This window comes from Tupaia chinensis, unplaced genomic scaffold (assembly GCF_000334495.1).
Source record: "Tupaia chinensis unplaced genomic scaffold, TupChi_1.0 Scaffold000680_1, whole genome shotgun sequence".
Classification (NCBI taxonomy): domain Eukaryota; kingdom Metazoa; phylum Chordata; class Mammalia; order Scandentia; family Tupaiidae; genus Tupaia; species Tupaia belangeri.
The window spans coordinates 689,911-700,663 of NW_006160204.1; positions in this window are offsets into that span (position 1 = coordinate 689,911).

Consider the following 10,753-nt stretch of genomic DNA (forward strand, 5'->3'; position numbering starts at 1 on the left):
TAGTATTTTTAAATTAAGCATCTGCGAAAATTACTCTGTAGGATATAAATTTTATAAAAAATATATATTTATTAAGAGTGATTTTTGCTGTAAGGTGCATGTGCTCAGCAGAGAGACAGATAAAGAGAGATACAAAGTGAGAAATCACACCCAAAGGTGTATGGCCACATCACAATCCCTTCAACTCCATTCTCCTCTCAGGATTTTGAGCACACATGCCCAGTGGGAGATTTAAGCTGCTGGGTTCAGGACTTAAAGCACAATTGACTACATAGGAGTCCAATGATGTAAACATTATGCCATCTGTTGGTCCCATTTTATAGAAATATTTTAATGAATAATGACAATTCTCATATTTTGTCTTCTCATTTTCTTTTTTTCTAAAAACATTATTTAGTATTACTTATTATTATGAAATTGTCAGAAAAGTCATGATGCATTTTTGCATAGAAAAACAGAAAAATACATCATAACTTTTCTGATGACTCAATATTATTTTTAATTTGTCCAGAGAGAGAGAGAAAGTGAGAAAGCAAACTATCAGGTCCAAAACTCGAATCATGGTTGGCCATGTGAGAGTCCAGTACCCCAACCACCTGCCTGTCCCTACTCTGTTCATTTTTAGTCTACTTTGTTGAGGTACATTAAGACTTGACTTGGCACTCTTTATTTTTTTAAAGAATTATTTATTTAATTTTATTTATTATTATTATTTTTAAAAAATTTGATCAGAGAGAGACAGAAAGAGAAAGTGAGAAAACAAGCCACCAAGTATGGGATTTGAACCACAGTCTGCCATGTGGGAGTCCAACACTTTAACCAGTATGCTACTTGCTGGCCTCAACTTGGACACTTTTAATACTTTTGTCTAACTTTAATCTGTGTCTGACCTAGTATATCACCCATACCTTTATCCTAATCTTCAGATTCATATACCCAATTACTTTCCTGAAATATTTACTTAAAAGATGCCTTATAGTCAACAAATGCAAGAACAGATTTATTGATTTCCTTATTCACCCAAATTAAATCTTTTTCCTCATACTATTTAGTGCCACCATCCATATCACCCAAATTAAATCTTTTTCCTCATACTATTTGGAGCCACCATCCATTTACCCTGTCTTATAAGACAAAAATTAAAGTGTTTTTCTTCATTATTTCCATCTATCCTATTAAGAAGACCAGTCAAATCTACTTAATAGGTATATTTACCACAGCCCATTTTTCTCTTATTTTTCTTTCTTTTTTACTTTTTGAAGAATTATTTATTTAATTATCTTCTTTCTTTTTCCTCCTCTTCTTTCCTCTTCTTCCCCCTTCCTCCTCCTTTCTCCTCTTCTGCCCCCTCCCCCAGCTCTGGAACTTGAACCCTAGTTGGCTATGTGGGAGTTCAGTGCCTTAACCACTACTCTACCTGCCTGCCCCCTTAATTTGCTGCTGGAGTGCATAGAATTAGAGAATGAGAAATTATCTCCCTGGTTGGGGGGATGTGGTGTGGATAACCACACCACAAACCCTTCTCCCCTAGTCTGCTCTTGAGATTTTGGGCATGCTCACATGCCTAGTGTATTTTTCAAGCTGCTGGGTCCAGGACTCAAACTGTGCTGTTGGCTTTGTGTGATCAAGACACCTTAACCACCATGCTACCAGTTGGCCCATCCTCCCTTTCAAAATTAAGTCATGAAAAGGAAAAGAGCACTCTCTAGACAAACATCAAGGCACTATTTCTAAGAGGAGAAATAGACATTGGGGAGTGAAACCAATGGATGGCCACCATTTCCACTATTGTCCTCTGCTGTGGACTAGATTGTGTCCCTCCCATATGCCTATGTTAAAGCCCTAAGGCCTCAGTGTGATGATATTTGGAGATGGGGCCTCTGGGAGTTACTAGGTTATAACTGTGGCACCCTCATGTTAGGGTTAGTGCCTTTATAAGAGATATTAGAAATCTCTCCTGGTACCCCAAAATGTAAAGATGAAGCAAGAAGATAAGCCAAGTAAAGAGTTCTCGATAGGAACTGGACCAACTAACACCTTGATCTTGGATTTCCTAACTTCCAGAAGTATAAAAAGTAAATAGTGTTGTTGAAGCCACCTAACCCAAAGCCGACTAAGACACCTTCCTACGATACAATCTCAACACTTCGGACAGTGTGTTTATTTTAAAAACTCAAGTAATCACTGCTTAAAAAAACCCTGCTTGTTGTCCTTACTGTATTTAAAATATATTCCAGACATTTTAATGGCTACAAGGCTGCCTATGATCTGAAAATTGCCAACCATTCTGTCTCATCTCATGTCACTTTCTCCTTCACCTCTAGGGTAAATGTTTCTATAGCAAAATTCTTCCCCCACCTTAAAGACTTATACTTCGTGTACCCTCTGCCTAAAGACCTGTCTTTTCTTTCTATCCTGTTATTACTAATTCTTCATGTCTCAGCTCAAATGTCACTTTCCCCAGAGAGGCTTTTCATCTTCTACCCATCCCGACCCCCATAATTTTCTATTATAGCACCTATTTTTTTCTTACGCTTTTCACAGACTCTAAATTGATTTGATACTGCTTACTCTCCCATGTGGAATAAAAGCACCATGAGGAAAAGGGCCACATTAGCCTTTTTCTTCATAAAACCAGAACTTACCAAAACTTGAGTCAATATAGTTTGTATCACAGAATTATTCACTTTTGATATTTATTTACAGATAACTAGGTATCTGTAGAATTGTTTTAGCTGCTGCACTATCCAATTGCTTTTACTGTTAATGTTTTATAATACTTGCTCATATATTAGCTTAAGAAAGTTCTATAGTCATTATTTAAATAAAATATTCCTTTTTCTATCTTTAAAAAGCTACTTTTCTTTAAAAATATGTTACTCTTATCTGTCTCTTTCATTCTCTCTCTGCAATAATATAGATATAATTTAATTTTAATTAATATATCTTCCAGCTATTGTGTCATGTAAGCATTATTTCTTTAGATTTCTTTACATTTCAAACATCTTGCAAGGTCTGAATAGGTCATATATACAATGTATTTCATAATTCTTGTAAGATAAAGAGAAAGGATTTTTAAAAAATAACAAGTACAGAGGAAACAGAATAGAGGCATTTCCATTTCTACTTTGAATTAAAATCAACTAAGCACATTAACTGGGAGTACTCAATGCACAGAAATTATATATATACACACACACACACATACATATATATGTATATATATGTGTGTATATATATTATAATATATTTATGTTTTATATATAATACTAGGCTGGCCTGTTGCTAAGGAAATTGGATCTTGTATGGCCAATTGTGGTTCAAGTCCCAGCCTCAGTGGCTTGAGGGATATGTGTGCTCGTGCACAAAATCCTAACAGGATGGAGAAATGAAGGAGAGGGGATTATAGCATGGCCACATTTGAGTCACTGGGGGGTACTTTTTCTCTTTTCCTTTGTCTGCATTTCTGGCAAATACATATGTCCACTGACAATAAAAAAAAGAGCAAGTAATAATATACATCTTATGATATGGTGATAATATGGCTATTGATAATGATTGAATAATATTTTTGCATAAAGATCAAGTGACCTGGAATTAGAAACTTTAAATAATGAGCATATTAATTACTTTCAGAAGTGGATTATTTATCAGGGTGGGCCTGTGGTCTGGTAGTTAAAGTAGCTGGATCCCAGTGGTTGCATCGCCGGACTCCCACGTAGTCAGTCACAACAGTTCAAGGCCAGGACCTAGTGGCTTAAACTCACGCTGGTGTGTGTGCACACATGCTTAAAATCTTGAGAGGAGAATGGAGGAGAAGGGAAGCACCCTTTTCCCCCTCCCCCACCATGAAGTGTGGTCACGCTGCGATCCCTTCATTTCTCCACCCTGTTGGGATTTGGGGAATATGCACATGCACCTGACATGTTTTCAAGCTGCCAAGGCTGTGATTGGAACCATGGTTAACCATGTGGGATCTAGCTCCTTTAACTACTAGGCTATGGGCCAGGCCCTATTTTTTTTTAAATATATATTTTAAAGTTTTCATTTATTCCATAAGAGAAAGACACACAGAGAGAATGAGAAAGAGGGAGAGATACAGCACCTCTAACAGAGTCCCAATACCAAGATTCACCCCGAGGTCAGCCAACCCCGGATCCTGGACACACACATGCCCTGAACTCAGGGAGGTATATAGACTTGAACCAGGAACCTTCTCATATGAGATTGCCTCTCAGAGCATTACATTTTATCACTGAGTTGCTATCTGACCCCTAATGTCTATCTCAGTAAAGAGGTGTTATTGTTTTTATGAATGAATACTGTTACTATTTTTTTTTTTAAGTAATGGTATGGAATTTAAGGGAACATGTAATTTATGGCAGAAAAGAAAAATGGGGGACCAGCAGTTAGTGTAATGGCTATGTCGCTGGACTCCCATGAAGTCAACTGCGGTTCACTTCCCGGACCTGGTGGCTTAAAACTCATGCTGGGCGTGTGTGCGTGCATGCCCAAGATCCCGAGAGGAGAATGGAGGAGAAGGGATTGTGGCGTGGCCATCCCATCTGGGGGGTGATTGCTTGCTTTCTGTCTGTCTGTCTGTCTGTCTGGTGAGCGCACGTGCCCTATAGCGAAAACCTCTTAAAAAAATCAAATAAAAAAAGAAAAGAAAAACAGTATGGTAGGAAAGAGAAAGCATGGACTTTGAAGAGAAACTACTTGAATCCCTGTATCACTATATAAAAACTGGGTGACTTTGGACAAGTATTCTGAATTACCTGCTCCTCTATTTGTTCATCTTAAAAATGGAAATATTTTTATTACTCATACTTCATTTTTTAAAAAAATATTTGCTTAATTTTAATTTACTATTATTATTATTATTATTATTATTTGACCAGAGACAGAGCAGGAAAGGGAAAATGAGAAAGCAAGCTGCCAGGTCCAGGATCCAAACCATGGTTGCCATGTGTGAGTCCATGACCCTAACTACCATGCCACCTCCTGGCCCCAATTACTTTGTTTTGAGAATTAAGTGAGATACAAAACGTCTTAAGTTTATGTAACATAATTGGTCAAAGTATATGTATTCTGTATAAGGAATATGCATACAAAATCTTTCCTGTTGTGTGAAATGACAAAATATAAATATAGTAAGTGTGAACTATTTGTTCACTAGTGTGAACTATTTGATTTACTTGAATGTTTAAAATATTTTTTGACAAGTTTCTGTACAACTTTTCAGTTACTTAAATATGAATTCAATAGATTTATAGTTATAATTTTATCATAAATGATTTAAATATATTACAGATAGACAAAAATGGGCACATCTCTAAATGGATAGTTGTATTAGTATATACTTCACTCTTATTTACTCTAAATTCAAATGGTGCAATAGTTTTCAACTGGGTAATCTTGGGCTGGTAGCCTATGTTTTTTTATGCTTTTATAACTCAGTTATAAAACATTTCTTATGATAGCCCACCTGGTAGAGTGATTTTTTTTTTTTTTTGGAGAGGTTTTCACTATAAAGCGCGTGCGCTCACCAGAGAGACAGAGAGACAGAAAGCGAGAAATCGCTCCCCAGGGGGGATGGCCAGACCGCAGTCCCCTCTCCTCCATTATCCTCTCGGGATCTTGGACACGCACGCACACGCACCTGGCGTGAGTTTTAAGCCACCGGGTCTGGGACATGAACCGCGGTCGACTATGTGGGAGTCCAGTGACATAGCCATTATGCTAACTGCTGGTCCCTGGTAGGGTGATTTTATGTAAATTATATACATATGTGAATGTGTGTATAAGTGCATACAAAATTCTGGAATGACATCTAGAGGGGAAATAACTTAGCCACCAAACAAGATAGGGAATTTTTTTTTTTTTTTTGGTTAGGATGTGTACATTCATCAGACAGAAAAAGGGAAAGTTAAAACAATTTAGGGGGATGGCTATTCCACATTCCCTTCTCTTCCCTTCTCTTCCATTCTCCTTTAGGGGTTTTGGGAATGCATGACATGTGCCTGCTGTACTTTTTTAAAAAATAATTATTTTATTTAACTTTATTTATTTTAATTTTTACCAGAGAGGGACAGAGAGCGAGAGTGAGTGAGTAAGCCAGCAAGCTGCCAGGTCCGATACTCAAACCGTGGTGGGCCATGTGGGAGTCCAGCACCCTTAACCACCACACCACCTGCTGGCCCCAGTGCTTGGTGTGCTTTTTAAGCCACTGAGTCTGGAATTGAATTACACAGCTGGCCATGTGAGATCTAGCCACCTTAATCTCCATGTCCAAGATATGGAATCTTACTGGGATTAAAGAGTGAGAATTATTTTCTTCCTTATACTAGAAGGTTTTTCTGTCTTTTTTTTTTTTTTTTTGGAGAGGTTTTTCGCTATAGGGCACGTGTGCTTGCCAGACAGACAGAGAGAGAGAGACAGAGACAGAAAGCGAGAAATCACTCCCCAGGGGGAATGGTCACGCCGCAATCTCTTCTCCTCCATTCTCCTCTCGGGATCTTGGGCACGCACGCACACGCACCCGGCGTGAGTTTTAAGCCACCGGGTCTGGGACGCGAACCATGGTCGACTACGTGGGAGTCCAGCGACATAGCCATTATGCTAACTGCTGGTTCCCATGGGTTTTTCTGTCTTTTGCAATATTAAAAAAGTCAAGTGTATATTCTGCTTGGGAGGGCCTCTACTTGGACAGGTTAAGCAGATGTCTATAGTAAGGTCAAGAGTAAAGGAATAGGAAATGAATTTGTAAAGTTGGCCCAGACCCGTATTTAAGTGAGAGTTGAAAAAGACTGTTACTTTGTAGAAGAGAGTAGATAGGGTTTGTGAAGAGAAGGTGGAGATAGGAAATAAGAATGTTCATACATTTGATATCTTTGACTTAATATCTCTTGGGAAAGTTTAGCAGAGTTTTAGGAGAGCCTGAGGCACTATCCCAAAAGCTGACATTTGAGGAAAAATAAATTTCTGGCTAGTGATCAACAAAGCGGTAGCAATTTGCTTTTACTCCAAGGGGTCAAAATAATTTAAACTTCATAGTGAAATTATTTAATAACTATGTATGTGTATGTGTACATGTACATATACTCACCTATGTTTATGCAAATATATACACATATGTACCTATCTGTACGCATACATGTGGTATCTTTATGTATATATGTGACATATAAATACACACGCACATACATCACTTACATGAAACAACACTAAAATGTGAAGTAATATATCTAAGTTCTAAGAGATTCTAGGAGCAATTGAAGACACTAACCTTTAGGTAGGTTACAATGTTCCCCAAATCTTAACAACCTGACTGAATTTCTTTCCTAGCGTGGTGTTCTTTTCAGGATACAATGTAGAAAAGTCATCGGTAGGGGTCTATGTGCCGACCTGCAGAAATACAGTTAGAGAAAAATGATCTAAACATTCGCAAAACAATACAGATTAAGATGTAAGTAAATATATTCTTAGAAGAAAAATTTTATGCGTGCTGGTGACATTTAAAGACAGTCACTTGGCCCTGCCTCTGTGGCATAGTTAGTAGCATGTTGGACTATGGAATTGGAAGCCACATGCTGAGTGAGATTCCAGTCCCCTGCCCAGGATCCTGGCAGGCTGCAGGACTGGAAGAAGGGATAACAGGGTGACCAAACCCTGTGCAGGGTGGCTCTCTCTCAAATGCATGCATTCTATAATGAACTAAAAAATTTTAAAAATAAAGAGTTGTCACTTTCCATTGCTCTCAGATGAGTATTCTGCCTTTGCAGATCTCTGAGGAAGGGGAAGGAGAGGCTCCTCCATGAAAGGGTATAGTGAATTGGGTCCACTGCCTTAAATCTCTCTATATACCTGTCTTTAATTCATGGTAAAGATTTACCCATTTTTCCTGTCTGAAAGCTAAACATTAAAAAATATGGCTTTGGACCATAATAATCAAAAGCTTTTTCTATTTCCAACCAGTTCAACTGTTTGATAGTATTTTTCAAACATGCTTGTTAAGTGAACTGTACTATTTCTTCAATGCTGAGCAGTTTTGGAATATCTAATGAAATGTAAAATTAAAAGCATTCATATATGTGAAATATGTACAGAAAGTTTTTATAAAAATCTCATGTTTATTTAGGCATGTAGAAATGATTAAATACATGAAGTAATGAAGCGAACTAATATAAACTCATTGACAAATCATGAAAATGACTGTTTCACATCAGTGTATATTAGCCAGAGATGATTTTTAAAATTTGTTAATAATGATATGTTAATATAAACAGAAACGGTGAGAAATAGAAAAGCATTGAGTGCTCTACAAATAACATTGTTATCATCTAGAATGACAAATGCAAAAATACTTGCTGAGGCTAGATCACTAGTATTGAAGTGTTTAACAGAGTATCTTTTAGTGAGAAATAAATGCTTTACAGTATGTTTGTGGGATTCTTATTATGCTGGTCTATTTCCCCCTGGAATTTTTACATGGTGCTTGAATTTCAGTTTACATTTAATAATACATTCAAAACATATTTTTAAACCATTTTCTGTTTTGTATTCGATCTGATTTTTCTAGCTATAACATCTGTAGATGAAGGCCGGAAGGTATCAATAGACTGCAGTTGCCAGGGCCAGAGAGAATGCCTCAGACACTCTTGCTGTCATCGCTGAGTGGCATCTTCACATGGCTCAGGCAATTGATTGCTATTGCCTAATTATTTGATAAAGCCTTTTATTCACACAAGATTATATTCTGTATGCCTTCCTTCTCTGTCTTAATCTATGACCAATTTTCAACTAGGTTATGTTGCAGATTCTTCATTATCATGCTTGTTTTTCCTTTAAATCTTAAACGATTTTCAATACCCCACCTAGACTAGAACACAGATGTATATGATTTTCAGTTTCTACTCCTAATATTCCAATCATTAATGAATGCAATCATGAAATTGGTCTAATTAATGCTGAATAGTCTTATTTCTTTTATTAAGTATGGTCAATTATAGAGAAATCAAAGAAAATTATAATGTATTGAATTCCCATCATGTGACTAGCATTGGGCTTGACATTTAACATGTATTTTCAGCAAGTTCTACCTTAATGATATCTTTGGACCCCACTTCTAGTCCTTCTTTTCCACTGCATTTACTCAAATTAAGAATTCAAATTATTCTTTGACTACTGGCTTATTGCAAAAAGGAAACACAAACACAAAACAAAAAACAAAACCCAACTAGTCTTCCTATTTCTAGTATATCCATTTTGATCCATTTTAGATGTTACTCTCAGATGTTTCTATGCTATAGTTTCATATTATGTTATATTCTTGTTTAATTTGTAGCAGCTAGGAGCAGTTGGTGGTGCAGGAGTAACAACACTCTGTGATGCAGAACCCACAGGGGAAAGTTTACACCCTGTGGGTTCTCTGTGCATGCCTGGTGGGCCTCATGTATACCTGTGATGTGGGTACCTGAGGTTGAAGGTGGGTCACAGGAACAAGACCCTGTTGGGGATGCCTTTCTCTCTTTTTCTCATATATGTCTCTCTCAAGAACAAGTAAACTATTAAAAGTTTGCAGTGATTTATTATTGTCTTTTATAGCAGATTTCATATGGAGTTGAACATATTTAAGTGAAAAAACATAGATGATACACTAGGATATGGGAAGAAAATATTAAAACTTCATTTGCATTATTACCATAATGAAGAGTGTGTGCATTTTATAAATCACCGATAAATACAAAGGCATGAATGAATTTTTTTTTCTGATAAAGATGCACAAGTATTAATAATTGGAAACCACTGGCCTACAGAATGAAGTGTAGGATACTTAGCCAGAAAGTCATTTTCTCTGGATCCTTTTCTCCAACCATCATTATCATGCTGTTTCTATTAGGTTGGTACAAAAAGTAATTATGGTTTTGGGTCATGAATTTTAAATCAGTATAACTAAGGTCAAACACATCAATATTCATCAAAATTGGAGCCATTAAAATCAACACTTTTTTTCATTTTAATGATATATTTTATTTAGACCAACATAGCCAAAGCTATCATTTCAATATAGAATCAATATAAAAAGTTATTACTGAAGCCCAGCTGCAGTGGTGCAGTAGTAGCAAACTTTTCTATAATGTGGAAGCTATATGGAAGACCAGGGTCCTGTTCTGGGGTTAAGCTGTACACACACCTACAATCCTGGCAGACTGGAAAAGCCAAGGAGAGAATTGCAGCATGAAATGCTATTTGTGTGTGTGTGTGTGTGAATTTATCCTTTATTAATGTGGTGTATTATATTTAACAATTATATAAGTTGAACTGTCCTTACATTCCATGCAGAAATCCCACTTGAGTACAAGGCATCATCCTTTGTGTGTGTGTGTTTGTGTGTGTTTCTTCTGATTTTTTTTTTTATTAATTTACATTCATTCCCTGAGCATCATCACAACATACTAAATGTGGTTTCCCATCTAGAATAAACTGCATAGTGGCTTAGTCATGCATGTTATCATCCATAATATTCCATTTCTACTTTCATATATGTATGTTTTTTTACCCCATGTCTGACCGTCTGCCCTATTCCACTCTCTTACTACACTATCTCTGCTGTCTACAGGTGTCTTCAATTCCTTTTCCCCCAACATTTTGTTGATCACACAATATCATAACTAATCTACTTTTTTTTTTTTTGAGAGATTTTCACTGTAGGGCGCCTGTGCTCGCCAGACAGACAGAGAGAGACATAGAA